The sequence below is a fragment of the Podarcis muralis genome, chromosome 1, assembly GCF_964188315.1.
Source record: "Podarcis muralis chromosome 1, rPodMur119.hap1.1, whole genome shotgun sequence".
In the NCBI taxonomy this organism is placed as follows: Eukaryota; Metazoa; Chordata; class Lepidosauria; order Squamata; family Lacertidae; genus Podarcis; species Podarcis muralis.
Genome location: NC_135655.1, coordinates 38,560,447 through 38,575,339, shown reverse-complemented (window position 1 = coordinate 38,575,339; position 14,893 = coordinate 38,560,447). Strand labels below are relative to the sequence as shown.

At 40.0% G+C, this 14,893-nt stretch overlaps 1 long non-coding RNA gene across 1 annotated transcript; it reads left to right on the top strand.

Moving 5' to 3' along the window:
• The first annotated feature begins 1,047 nt into the window (after window positions 1–1,047).
• On the top strand, window positions 1,048–8,167 carry LOC114593258 (uncharacterized). Its single transcript, XR_003705621.2, has 3 exons — window positions 1,048–1,331; window positions 2,337–2,403; window positions 7,427–8,167. It is a non-coding gene; the product is annotated as an uncharacterized LOC114593258 (long non-coding RNA).
• The last annotated feature ends 6,726 nt before the right edge of the window (window positions 8,168–14,893 follow it).

Sequence of the window (14,893 nt, the reverse complement as noted above, 5' to 3'; positions counted from 1 at the left end):
TCGGAGAATGAAGTGGGTTTCAAAAAAATGAAACAAGGAATTCATACTGTTTTTCATAATGTATAACACCCCAATCCTGAATCTTCTTTGGAGGAAGCCAAATTTGTTTCAGTGGGGTTGCCTTCTATAGTATTAGCACCATAGCCCAACAGTGCAATCCTATGCATAATTTCTCATAAGTATATCCTATCATCAACAGTTCTTACTCAAGTAAGTGTGCAAAGGATTGCAGTCTGAATCAAATCACTGAGGGCCTAATTTGTACACAAGGGCCAGTGTGGTGTAGTGGTTAAGAGCGGTAGACTCCTAATCTGATGAACCCGGTTCGTGTCTCCGCTCCTCCATATGCAGCTGCTGGGTGACCTTGGGCCAGTCACACTTCTGTGAAGTCTCTCAGCCCCACTCACCTCACAGTGTTTGTTGTGGGGGAGGAAGGGAAAGGAGAATGTTAGCTGCTTTGAGACTCCTTCGGGTAGTGATAAAGCGGGATATCAAATCCAAACTCCTCCACTCCTCCTCCACAATTGATATAAATGATGTGGCCTGTTCCTGCATATATGTTTGTGAGCCTAAATTTCATTTCCCTTTCACTTTTGGAGAGGTATTCTATATACTCTATGACATTGAGTGTGTGTGTGTGTGTGTGTGTGTGTGTGTGTGTGTGTGTGTGGAATTACAAAGCTATTTTTGGCAACCATTTCCCCTGAAAAAAACTGAGCAAACCGGAGGGGGTAGGAAGAGAGTAGTTGTTCTTAAAATTGCACCATGTGGCCTGAACCAAAACTATGAGGAGACTGCAGAGAGGAAGAGAGAATTAAAAAGCTAAATTCTTGGTTCAAATTCTAGCCTTGTATCCAGGATCAGCCAAATGGTTAGGAATATTTCCAAAACAAGGATATTTAGCTGAGGCCTAAGATAAGTGAGTGGGGCAGGGCCTGTGGCCTGCTTCAGTCTAGTCTGAGGGGAGGCCTCTTGTTTCTTCAGGGTAACGGCAGCAGCCTGTGTATTGACTCTAAATGCCGGCCTGTGTTTGATTTAGCAACAAATACTAATGTCCTCCTGCACCAGCTTAATAAGCTTTACTGTGGAGGATAGGCAACCCAGTCTCCATTGTCCCTGCAGCCCTTTGTATTTATAGCCACAAACTTTTGAATTGGCAGAGCCAAGAGAAACTGCACCATTGTGAGTCTGTGAGGGGTGAACGACAGGGCCCAGCATCTTTTGAGGGAAGGAACGTCCTTCATAGCTATAGCCTGTACACAGCCTGCCACATGTTCTCTTTGAGGGCAGGAATTCTCTACAGAATCAGCTTCTTTGTGTGTTTACCTGAGGTAAAAAATAATAATAAATAAAGCAAAAGCTGTGTAACAGGCTCGTTACAAAAGCGCCTGACTTTCACACAAGCTTTGGACAGGTAAGGTGGAGGATGCCTTGACAGGTATGATTTGTGAGAGACTCCTCGGTTGCCGGGCAAGAGGAGAATTAAACAAAGGCCTGTCTTTGAGGTAATGGGATTTGAAGAGAAGGGAGAAGGCAACACAAAATAATTGACTCGGGGAAGAGAGCTGTTTGCAAAAATATGATATAAACAAAAATATAAGCAGTTAACCAGGATGGCACAGACTCTTTATTATTCAGTGTACTTGCTCTTTACATTGTTGAGCACAGGAGTCCAGTAGTACTTTATTTTCCTCTGGAACATCTCGATATCTCAGCGTACAGAGGCTCCTTCATGAGAGAAATAACGGGCCCTGCTTCTGTAATAGTGCAAGTATCGGGGAATTAAGCCTTTAAACAGAGGAGGGGAGGGAAGTATTCCTTTTCTTCCTTTGCTTTTGCTTCTTGTGAACATGATGGGGACTGAATTCGGGATTTGTCCTGCGTTCAATTCAGCTGCAGCTACTAACTTCTAGAGCATGAAAATGACGGCAAGGGAGAATGAGATGGATATGGGGTGTTACTGAGAAATAAGAGCAAGCTAACAAGACCCAAATGTGCTAAGAATGGAGAAAAGAGATGTGTATTTTTACATGAATACGGGAGACAAACTCAAATAACTAAGAACAATGCTTGTGTGTGTGTGTGTGTGTGTGTGTGTGTGTGTGTGTACCTACGGTAATTCTTACGTAGTTGCCAGCATTTTCCCAGACATTTCCATAACATTTCTTACAACTAGAAATGCTTGAAAACTACAGTGTATGACCTCATTTTGCTTAGCATAGCCTTGCTGATCAAATCAGCTGACTTGCAAGAGGAGAAAGAAACATATTTGTAAGATACTTCTGGTATTTTGCTTGTGGGTGTTGCCTTAGCTTGCTTGTTTACTTCTATTTTAGTAACTGCTTGGAAAAATAAGGCAGATTTTCAAAGACATTATAATCAACAATTCCATACAACGTAAAGGTAAGTTTGGGGTGATCATTATTATTTGCACTTAACAGCTAAGCAGAATACTTTATTTTATTACTGGACCATTTAACTTTATCTGCTGGTTATCTTTTTTCCTATTTTAATAAATAAATCACGTTTTCCTTACTAAGTACATATTTCAGTCATCACCAGCAGTGGTAGTAATTTTTTCTTTTTTGAGACAAGTGTCATCTGTGCTGAATCAGATATTCTCAGAGAGCAAAGAAGTGAGTTGGTAGTGGGATTCGTTAGGAAGAACAGAGACATTTATATAATAAATAATAAAAAAGTTAGTGATTGTTGAGAGCCCACTACAGTTTATGCCTTCTTGCAACAAATGTATTAAAAAAATTATGCTTGATCTTATCTGTTAGCGTATACACACACACACACACACACACACACACACACACACCCCTTCTGGCCTCTATCCCCCCCCCCCCCGACCTTTCATATCTCCATAGGAGACAACCAGGTTAACTTACTCAGACTTTCCAGAATGTATCTTTCATTGAAGTAAATACATTCTTATGAATATATCCTTGGATTTCTGGCTTAGGTTCATGATGATAAAGCTGCCTAAAGATTTCATTCATGTATATTATTCTTTAAAATAATTGTATCTAAACCTGGCCTTTTCATCCAGATTGGAATCTTCAAGTTAATTAATAATCTTGACACCACATCCACATTCACTGAAGTCTCAAATGAGGTGTACAGTGCAACATCTGCTGTAACACCATGGAATCTGTTTCCATAGATTTGGCTTGAAGATATGGATGAGGTGCTTGCAACAGTGTGGCCAACCATTTGTTTCCTCAACCCTTGACTCTCTTATTAAAGTTTGCCAAGGAGGTATGACCAGATGGATCAAGGGTGTGGTCAACACATCCTTGCAGTAGGGTGTGGTCCTGGCCACCTTGAAAGTGGCAGTGATCTAACCACGCCTGAAAATACAAGCACACCTGGACCTATCAGTTTGTGACAACTACCACAAAGTCACAGATACCCCCTTTTAAGAAAGGTGATTGAGAAGATTTCAGTGCAGCAATTGCAAGTGCTCTTGGATGAAACAGATTATTTTGACCTACTTGAGTTTGGGTTCAGGCCTAAATAAGCCTTGGTTGCCCTGATGAAAAAACAGTGCAGATTGTCAATTAACTTCCAGGCCTGTTTCAAAGATAGCCAAACATTGGATATAATGTTCCATAGTTGCAAAAGTTAATGTTGTTCCTGGACTGAAGTAACACTTTTTGGATTCTGTTATTAGATATCTGAGCTGGCATCAAGAAGAGTTTGTTAAATTGACTCCTTCTAAAAAGGTAACTCTAGGATTACTGTATTTTAATATATTGTTGGAAGCCACCCAGAGTGGCTGGGGAAGCCCAGCCAGATGGGCGGGGTATAAATAAATTATTATTATTATTATTATTATTATTATTATTATTATTATTATTATTATTATTAAAAGGTATAGTTATATATAGTTTATATATATGAGACCACTAAAAATAAAATCAATAAACTCCAGGAGTGGCCAAGGGTAGAAGAAGAGGAAATTAGAGAGATAGTTAAAAATTTCAAATCGGGGAAATCTCCTGGGCCAGACGGTCTACCAATAGAATTATTCAAGACCTATATAGATTGGTGGGCAGAACCCTTAGCTCAATTGTTTACTCTCATAGATAAATATGGGATCATACCTGAGATATGGTTAAGATCAATAATTATCCCAATCTTTAAAAATGGCGACCCAAAAGAACCAAGGAATTATAGACCGATAAGCCTATTATCAGTGATAGGGAAAATCTGCGCTAAGCACCTTTTATCTAAACTCCTTACCTGGATGAAAAATCTAAATTTACCAGGGAAAGAACAAATAGGTTTCTCCAAAGGTTGCTCTACATTAGACCACTGCCTTATACTTATGCATTTGGTTGAAAAATACAGATCCCAAAGGCAATCTAAGATATATGCTGCTTTTGTAGATTTTCGTGGTGCATTCGACTCAATTGACCGCCCAAAGCTGTGGAGGAAACTCGCAGAATTAAAAATTGATCAGCGCTTATTGATTCTAATACAAAATCTATACTCTTCCAATACCTGTCAAGTCAAACTTAACACCAAAGGTCACCTTTCATCAGACATTTTAAACTCGAAAGGGGTAAAACAAGGGTGTATTCTTGCCCCCTTTCTATTTAATTTATTTTTATCAGACTTGCCAGATCACCTTCAAAAAATAGAATCACATGCCCCTAAACTTAATCAGAAACCAGTTCCTCTCTTATTATACGCAGACGATGCTGTCCTACTATCATTAACGAGCTTGGGTCTGAAACGTCTTATATCTTCTCTGATCCTTTACTGTGAATGTAACAAACTCTCTATAAATTATGAGAAGACAAAAATTTTGGTCTTCTCGAATGGTTGGAAATTAGAGAAATGGAAAATAAGAGGGCAAGAAACCCAACAAGTGAAAATCTATAGGTACCTGGGAATCTTATTCCAGAGCAATTTAGGGTGGGCAAATCATCGCACAAATGCCATAAAACAGGCAAAGTGCACCTCATCAGCAGTTGCCCGTTTTTATTACCAGAAAGGCAATCAATTTATTCCTGCGGCCAATCAGATATTTCAAACAAAAGTGCAATCCCATATATTCTATGGAATCCCGCTATGGGTCCAAGCATATAACAGTGATCTAAAAAAGATTCACTCAAGCTTTCTGAGACGTACCCTTGGACTCCCAGCTGTGATCAAATATGAAACAATGTGTGCAGAAATAGGCATACACACAATGGAATATTGGGCCTGGTCCACCTCAATAAAGTACTGGTTACGCTGCCGTTTTCGCTGCCCCCCATCAAGTCTGCTCGCTGATTTGCTCAAGGACTCCTATAAATCAAGATGGTATCAGTACCTCGAAAAAAAGATTGAATCTTTAGGCATCGAGCTGGAGCCCTTGTACAATTCTAACGAGCAATACATTTTCCATAATATCCTAACTAGACTAAAGGATGTCGAGAGACAAAATATTATGGCAGCTGTAAACAAAATTTGCTCCCCCATATTCTATGATTTAAATATCTTAGATAGCAGAGCCAATTACGTCACTAAATTAATAATTCCAGCCCAACGTAGGGCTTTTATGCTGGCCCGTTTGAATGTTTTTCCCTCAGCATTTGTCAGGGGAAGATATCAAAACATTCCTAGAAACAAGAGATTCTGCAGATGTTCTATGAATGTCCCGGACACGGTAGAGCATATTCTCTTTCATTGCCCATTGTACAGTACGCTCCGTCAACACGTGCTGTCCCCTCTTTTGGGTGGTCTGGAACCCCAGCAAGGTGAATGTGTGGGATTCTGCCTATCCGACGTTGACCAAAGGGTAACGGCAGGGGTAGCCGAGTTTTTGGTAGCAGTTCTCCAAGGAGCAGGTTAACAAGGAAAACCACTGATTCTATATGTATATATATATATATGTATGTAGCCAACTGCTGCCTCTCTGTATATATTTCAAGGCTTTTATATGTTATTTTCTCTTTTATTGTTTTATTTGTATAATGCCTAATAAAGGTTTGATAAGTAAGTAAGTATAAACCACAGAGCCTAGGGCTTACCGATCAGAAGGTCGGCGGTTTGAATCCCCGCGATGGGTTGAGCTCCCGTTGCTCGGTTCCTGCTCCTGCCAACCTAGCAGTTTGAAAGCACGTCAAAGTGCAAGTAGATAAATAGGTACCGCTCTGGCGTTTCCATGCACTACTCTGGTTTGCCAGAAGTGGCTTAGTCATGTTGGCCACATGACCCGGAAACTGTCTGCGGACAAACGCTGGCTCCCTCGGCCAGTAAAATGAGATAAGTGCCGCAACCCCAGAGTCGTCTGCGACTGGACTTAATGGTCAGGGGTCCCTTTACCTTTACCTTTATAGTTATATATGCTTGCTTTCGAAATGCTTTCATAATTATGGGTCTTCCTATGCAGTAATCATTTCTAAATGTGGTCTTATGTATAATCACAGGTGTACTAAGAAAATATAAATTTATGCACCACAACACTGAAGTATTTTGAGAGCAGGGTTGTCATATTTCCAGAGGTAAAAATCCGGACAGCAATTGCCCGCTCATCCCCCAGCTATCTGCCGAGCCTGAGCAATCTGAGCCAAAGCCAGAGTCTGGGTTGCCTGCGCCAGAGCCCAAGACAGGCCCACACCCAAGACTGAGCCTGAGCCCGAGCTGCCAGCATGCACACACAAAAATTAACCCCCCCCAAACAAGCACATTTGCTTTAAATTGTAAAAATCCCCCAGATTGGCATGTAGCCCCCCCCAAAAGAGTACATGTTTGAGATTCCTAGACATATGGCAATCCTGCATGATACCAGACCCCAAAGGCATAATCAATGGAATACTGTAATAACACAGCTATCTATAGAAGCCCATTTTAAACCGGAAGCCCACCCACACTGCATTTGAAACTTGTAGGAATCAAGTTGTGTTGAGCTGTGGAGTGAAATGCTTTTATTTTCGTCCCTTGGAAAGAGCTTGTATATCACTTCTTAGACAAGTTGTATTATGCCTAGTATTATTCAAATGCAATCTTGTATTTTGAAAATAAAAGTAAAAATAAATATGAGGAGGAGTCTTTGTTCTCCTTTAACCAGCTAATAAACAGCATAAAAGTGGTTTTAGGTACTATTGCCTATTGGTGATGTATGCCCTCCTAATGTGAGTGTATACAAAAAAATCCCTATTTTATAATATCCTAGCTTTATTAAAGTAGATGACTGTCTACATGCCAATTTCCATTCTGTCCATATACAAAAACTATATATTTACACATTCAATTTTCATATTTTGATAACTGGATTTTATTTGTAACACATTCCTTTATAGTTCTGTGTATTTTTGTAGAGATGCTGAAATATTAAAGGAAATTTAATCTGTAATCTGACAGTCTAGTAAATAAAATGCCTTTGTATCAAAACTTATTCAATTAACTCAACTAATTGTATTACTAGGGTGAAGATGGATTGTCTCTGTATCATCTGGGGAATAATTTGGTTCATCATACTGTACTTTATTGGATGGCCCATAAGCATATTCTTAGGAGGACTGTATGGATTTATAGTTCCTTTAACTACTTTGATAGGTCTAGATGATGTTGGGGAAGTTTTGTTGAAGGGGGTGCATGTGGGGAAAGTGTGTGCTTCTAATGTACGCAGTGGAAAACCTCTCTGTTAACAACGAGACTACCATAATTACACAGCATGTATTGTTGTCCAGTGGCAATGAGGTTTTATATGAATATTTGGTTTTCATCCGTAAAGTATAAAGTTCCCAAATTGTATTTGAAACGCAATTCCTATGTATGTTGCATTTGTGTGTAATGCACTGCAAGTGGAGAGATCTGAATCAGAACCTCAGATTCTCAAACTGTGAATGTTCAGAAACTTGGATGCAAACAGCTTGCAAATATCTAATCAGAAAGAGGGAGAGTTATGAGATTTGTATTTCTCTGGTTTTGTGTTTTTTGCTTCGTGCCATAAATTATCTACGGTTTAAAACTGAGTCTCTCACTAAAGTGAATTTTGCATCTCTGTATACAGTTAATAATGTATAAATCAATCTGTATTAATTGTTGTTTATTATACTTGATTGTGAATATGCTTTAGAAACCATTGTTTTTGTTTCGGTTCTCTATAATGTAATTATTTAGGTATGTTAACACCATAAGACATAATAAAGCTACCTGAACTTTCTGTTTGTGCACACTGCATTTTAAATTCATATTACTGTTGTTGCTGATAAACCTTTACAGTATTTACTAAATAATATGAAAGGCCTACATTCTATTTATCTTGGAGGAACACATTAAACACAAGATGATCAGCTCAGAAGCCATTATCTATGTCAGATCATGGTTAATGTTATCAGATTGTCTCTTATATTTTCTGTGTCCCTTGCTAAGCTGCAGAGGAGAGTTTCTTCCTTATTTGTCACCCAGTCTGTTGACCTTTTAGAACAAACAATGGTTATTCTAGCTTATGCTCCTGCTAAAATAGGAATTGGGACATTTCATAACATATTGTATCTTATTTATAATATTTCGATAAAGCAAAATTGCAATGCTCAAGGTAGCACCCAACATAGTTTAAAAGCAATTATATAAATTCTTATATAAAAACTATAATCACAAAGGGGGTGGGATGAGGAATCTGTGGCTGTCCAGGTTTCACCGGACTCCAGCTCCCATTTCCCCTGATCATTGACGATGCTGGCTGGGGCTGATGGGAGTTGCATGTCAGGCACCAGCTGGAGGGCTCCCTATCACCAGAACAGCACAACAAAAAGAAGAACCTGAAACAATATAACCACCAAACCTCCACAAGATTCTCCAATCCATACGCCTTCACAAAAATGTGAGGCTTATGCAAATTTCTAAAGCTGGAGATAAACTTACATATACAATCTGCAGGAATTGTTCCTTAATATAACATTAATGCAATACAGACAAAGCTCTGCTTCTTGTTGCAGAAGTTCTAATACTCCAAACTAATAACCAAACTAAGGGGACCTGAAGCAGAATTTTTTGAAGTTGACCTCAGCAGATAGATGGGCCTATATGGGGAGAGGTGATATTTGGTGTAGTCTTCAGATGACAGTGGGGTTTAAAGTTCTCAACATCACTTTGAATATTGTCTGAAAACGTATGAGTAGCTAGCACAGTTGAGCAGCAGTGTGTTTTCATTTGCCTATGCTTGCCAAAAGCCAGGCTAGGGCTTTTTGGACATTGCTGCAGGTTTTGGACTGCAGCCTCCAGACTATCTTCAAGGAGAGCCCCACATGACAGAACACATAATTTGAAATTGTAAAGCATGGTTAACTTTTGCAAGCTTCTGATTGTCTAGGAAAAGGTATCACATATAAGCTGATAAACTATATTATTGGACCCTATCAAAGCCTGCTTATCCAACGGTAGTGTTCCAGGTTATGCATCCTGAGAGTATAACATGCTTACCATAGAGGTAGTTCTATTACATTTGACCTCCTGTCAGGCATCACTCCAGTCTGCATGTGCATTCCAGTATTAATGCAGCTGTTCTTAAAACAATGTCATTAATTCTACCTCCATGCTAACACTTTTTGCAGTGCTAACACAGGGGAACTGTATATACTACCTTTATACTTTATCCTTTATATGAAAGTGCAGTTTATAAAAAATTAAATACTTAACAACTTTTCTCCTTTCTCTGCCCTGTCACTGAAAAGCACAATTAAAGCACTGTACAATTACAGCACTATCATACCACTTTAAACTCATGACTTCCCCACAAAGAATCCTGGGAACTAGTTAATGGTGCTGAGAGTTTTTAGGATGCTCCTATTCCTCTCACTGAGCTACAGTTCCCAGAGTTTCCTGGGAAGAGGGATTGACTGATAAACCACTATGGGGATTATAACTGAGTGAAGGAAATAAGATTCTCCTCCTAAATCTTAACACCCTTAACAAACTACAGCTCCCAGGATTCTTTGTGGGGAGCCACGACTGTTGAAAGTAGTATACCACTATTTTTAAAGTATAGTGTAGATACTGAAGTTGCAAGAGGAAGGCATAGTGCAACCATTCCAGTAGTCTTAACCCTCTTCTGATTGTTCTCAAAAAGAAACATCAAAAGGTTAGACAGATAATAGATTGCATGTAGCAGTATATTTCTTCTTTTGGACAATAGGCGTGATCTCTGAGTATTAGAAAAAACATTTACTCTGGGTGCAATTCACATTCCTTTGGAAATAAAAGCACGTATTCTCGTTTTAATTGGTCTGATATTCATCAATAAGCTTTAGGTAAAAAAAAAGATTATTTGAAATGACAAATGCAACTCGGAAAAAAAACTTATTAAATAAATAAATGTGAAAGTATATCATTATAAACGAACCATTAGGGAAACAGAATTTCAGGACAGCTTAAGAGAGCATGAAGTCTTAATGTCTTAATGGACTGTGTTCATCTAATTTACAGAAGTCAAATGACATACTGAAATTTCCACTACATATTTTTATTTATTTATTGTTCAATTTATATCACACTTTCCCTCTGAATTACTCCAGGCTCTGTACATGTCTCTCCCGCTCCCCACTCTACCCTCACAGCAACTATGAGTAGGTTAAGCTGAGAGATGGGGACTGGCCCAAAGTCACCCATGACTGGAGGTTTGTCCAAGCGCCCCTGGAAAAGAGACACAGCCCACTCTAAAAAGTCAATGACATTGCAGAGTAAGGCACAGATAGGAAACCTTTGGCCCTCCAGATGTTGGACTACAACTCCAATTATCCCCAGTCATTGGTTGTGCTGGCAGGGGCTGATGAGAGTTGAGTCCAACAACATCCAGTGTTCATGTGAATAAAATAACTCTCAAGACCGTGCTTAGATTATAGAGAAGACAGAGGGCTCCAGACATCCTTTCTTTTTGTACCAGCTTCCCTCAGCTACTGTGTTGATTTGGCTAAAATTGGGGGATGGTTGGGGAAGGAGAAAGAGGGGTTATAAGGCCTGCCCCCTACCTTAACCCACTCCAAATATTTGGCAGCAGAAAGATGTTTAGGTAACATAATGCACATATACACACCACACCTCAGTTACACACATTACTCTCGGTTTTAGTCCCCATCTTACATAATTACCTATTCTGATCTGTCATGAGCAGGTGCCCTAGTAAGGCTGAACAGGAGAAGTGGAGTGGTACTCTAGTCTTTTAGATTTCCCTAAGTGTGACATCATACTGGTTACTTAGAAACAATGATGCTTTGAGCAACCTGTAAGCATTCTATGAGGGGATGCCTGGATTTTTTTTGTAAAGTCCTTCTCTTCAAAAGCCTGCTGATGTCTTCAGATCACAGTGAACACCTGAAAACTAAATGAGCCATTTTAAAAGAGAATTGTGGGATATTTATATATATACGAGGTAAGCCATTTATTTATTTGGTGGGAAATGTACTTTGAGTTAAATGGGTGAGTAAAGAATAAGAACAAATAGTGGCAAAGTGGTTTGCAAGTCTGTTGTGCCCTTCAGAATAGATATAGTAACCCTGTTTCCAGCAGTGACCTGGTGAGATTTAGTAACCTGGTAAACTGTAAAGACCAGCAAGCATGAATGTTATAGTTGCTTAGGGAACCATAAGCTTGAAGGAACATGATAGTCCCAACATTTTATTTCAACGTTAGCAAGGCAGAGAGGTAACACAGAAAGATGTGAAGCCCTATAACAACAACTCTGCCATTTTGTGTGTGTATCCTTTCCCCCCCATAAGGACCTAAATGGAAAAATGGAAAAGGCTGGGGGGTGGGGGACAGGGAACCCCCCAAAATTACTAAACTTGGGTTTTCATAGGGAATGAAACATCATTTAAAGCCAATTGCAAACCACTGCCTAAATTGGCATGCCAACCCACATACCTCCATCATACCTGGCTCAGGTTTCAACTTCTTTGCCCTCATGATCCATCCCAAAATGCCTCCATTCAGAATTTTCAGTCTCCTGGATTTGGTAGATGTAAATGAACGGCAGAGTTATGTGTCATCCACATGGTTGACATTTTAACCCAAGGCTCCAGATGACTTCTTACAGCATTTTCACAGGGATGTCAAAAGAAATCTGGTCAAAAAGATGTCAGGGGACAAAATAGAACCCTAAGTGATCCCAAAGGTCAAGTCCCCCGACCATTCAAAAAGGATCCAAGCAAAGTTAACTCCATGCCTCTTGAGTCCCATCTTGGCAAGACAGCCCAGAAAGATTGTTTAGGAGTATAATCTGGGAGTTTTTCAAGTGCCTTAATCCTGCAGAAGGATGGCTTCCCCCTTACCTAGGGTCAGACTTGATGTGGCATTGTTCATGTGACCATCATGGTCCTGAACTGGAGTGACCCAGGCGCAGCCAGCTTTTATTCCGAGGCGGGCCATAGTAAAGACTTCCTGACTCCAATCTGCCAGCCAGGATCCACCCCATGATTAAGCAGTTCGAAATTCCAGGGTGGGTGGGTATCCTGCCAGCCCAAGCTGCTGGCTGTGAGAGGTCTGGTTGGCTTTCACCCCTTGGGGACAGTGGGGGGCCACAACCAACCACCCCTGCCCACCCCCAAGCAGGGCAAGCGGTCCTCTCCAAACCATTGCCAAAAGCAGCCTCTTGTACAAAACATTGCAATAGCCCAGATATAATGCCAGTTACAAGAATTCACTGGCTATCAAACTATGCAGTGTCAATTCTTTCCACTCCATAATTCACATTAACTAACCCCCCCCAAAAGAAAACTATCAAGAAATAGTGTGGGTCACTTGGTCAAGAAGGATAGTGTCTATTTATCATGAAGCAATGCTAAGCAGGGAAAGGGGACAGAAAGGATGCAGATAACATGGTTGATGTGTTTGTATAAACCACAACTACATGAGCCCTCTCACAATATAATTTCATTTGCAGGAATGTTCTGACGGATAGCAATAGTATGTTTTTAAAGGTTTGACACCTTATTTTCATCTGGAACTAACGCTGCTTTAAATTTGGTTTCACTAATAGCATATTTGAAAGGAGCGTGCTTGATAAGCAATGTCTGCTTATGATGAAGGAGAAGAGGAAGGAGACCCATATGAGGACATTACCGAGCCAAAATCAGCTGCTGCTGAATCACTCCTGCCTAAGGAACCTGAACCTGCTCCAAGGTATAGGCTCTTAGTTTTGGTACAGAATCTCCACATTTCATGCATTCCATTTCATGTACAGAACGATGTGTTAATCCTAATCTAACGATATATTTCAGGCAAGAAGGTAAGTACCATATTCAAAACATTTTAAAGACAAATCAGAATGCCATGTCTTCAGGATTTACAGTGCCAATTTATGCATGTTTATTCAGGAGTAAGCTCTACTAATACCTCCTGGCAAAGAGCTATATATGGCAAATGTGCCTTAAACTGCAATTCTATCCATATGTACCTGGGGTAAGTCCCATTGAACTCAGTGAGGTTTATTTCTGAGTAGACATATATCAGATTGCACTGATGGAAACCTAAGCAGCTGGAGAGGAAAACGAGTTTCTCATTTTTAGCTGACTTCCGTGGGGGTTCAAAACATTTTGAGACTGTATAATTTGCAAGGTATATACTGTAGAATATAAATAAAGTTCTTATCTTAGTACTTCTAGACAAGTTACAGTGGTACCTCTGGTTACGTACTTAATTCATTCCGGAGGTCTGTTCTTAACCTGAAACTGTTCTTAACCTGAAGCACCTCTTTAGCTAATGGGGCCTCCCACTGCTGCCACACCGCCGGAGCACGATTTCTGTTCTCATCCTGAAGCAAAGTTCTTAACCTGAGGTAATATTTCTGGGTTAGCAGAGTCTGTAACCTGAAGCGTATGTAACCTGAAGCGTATATAACCCGAGGTACCACTGTACATATTACATGTTACCTGGATTACTAGAGGAAATGGCAGAATGTGATATAAACTGTGGATCAAAATCTGCAATCCTATGAGCTGGGAGAAAGCATCAGTGAAGTGAGTAGACCAATACATGGAGGGTAATGCTAGCAATGCCTACTAGTCATGATGGCTGTGCTCAGCCTCCACAGTTGGCAACAGCCTTCTGAATACCAGTTGCTGGAAACTGCAGACGGGGAGAGTGTTCTTGTGCTTGAGTCCTGTGTGTGGGTTTGCCACAGGCATCTGATAAGTCACTGTGACGACAGGATGGGGTACTGGCTTGATCCAGCAGAGGTTTTTCTTACATTCTTAATTACCTTCAGCAAGCATAGAATTGGGCTATGACTCTCATTACCTGGATCCCATTTCTGAACTATGTTTGAGCAAAGGGAGAAATAATGAGTAGTCTATATAAAGCTGTGCATGTCTACTAAGAAATGAGTCTCACTGTGTTCAGTTAGTCAATAGAGCATGAGACTCTTTTTCTCAGGATTGTGGGTTTGATCTTCATGTTGTGCAAAAGATTCCTGCGACACAAAGGGTTGGACTAGGTGATCCCTCGCAGTCCCTCTCCCAACTCTACAATTCTATGATTCTATGAAAATGTGCTATGAAAAGAGCAGCAGCAAAAATCTTCTAAATGCATAATGATTGTGTGTGTATGCTGAGCATAGTGTCCAAGATGTAAAAGGAACATAACTTGAAGAATGGTCAAGACGATAAAATACTAGTTAAAACTATTTAGTATCTTCCAGTATTTTGTGTGCCTTTCTTCGTTCGATGATAGAAAAGGTTATTTTGGCTTAATATTGATAAAATTCAAGGAAATGGCTTTAATAAATAAATAAATCCTGCACAAAGCAACTTGCTCATAATAGCAGCATTTCTTGTTAGATTTACCCTTGTACATTTGAATTCCATTCATGGGAAAGATATTGGAAGAGTGCTGCTATGCTCAAGTCTTTCTTGCAGGTTTCCCATAGTCATCTGGTTGGACACTGTGAGAAGAGGAT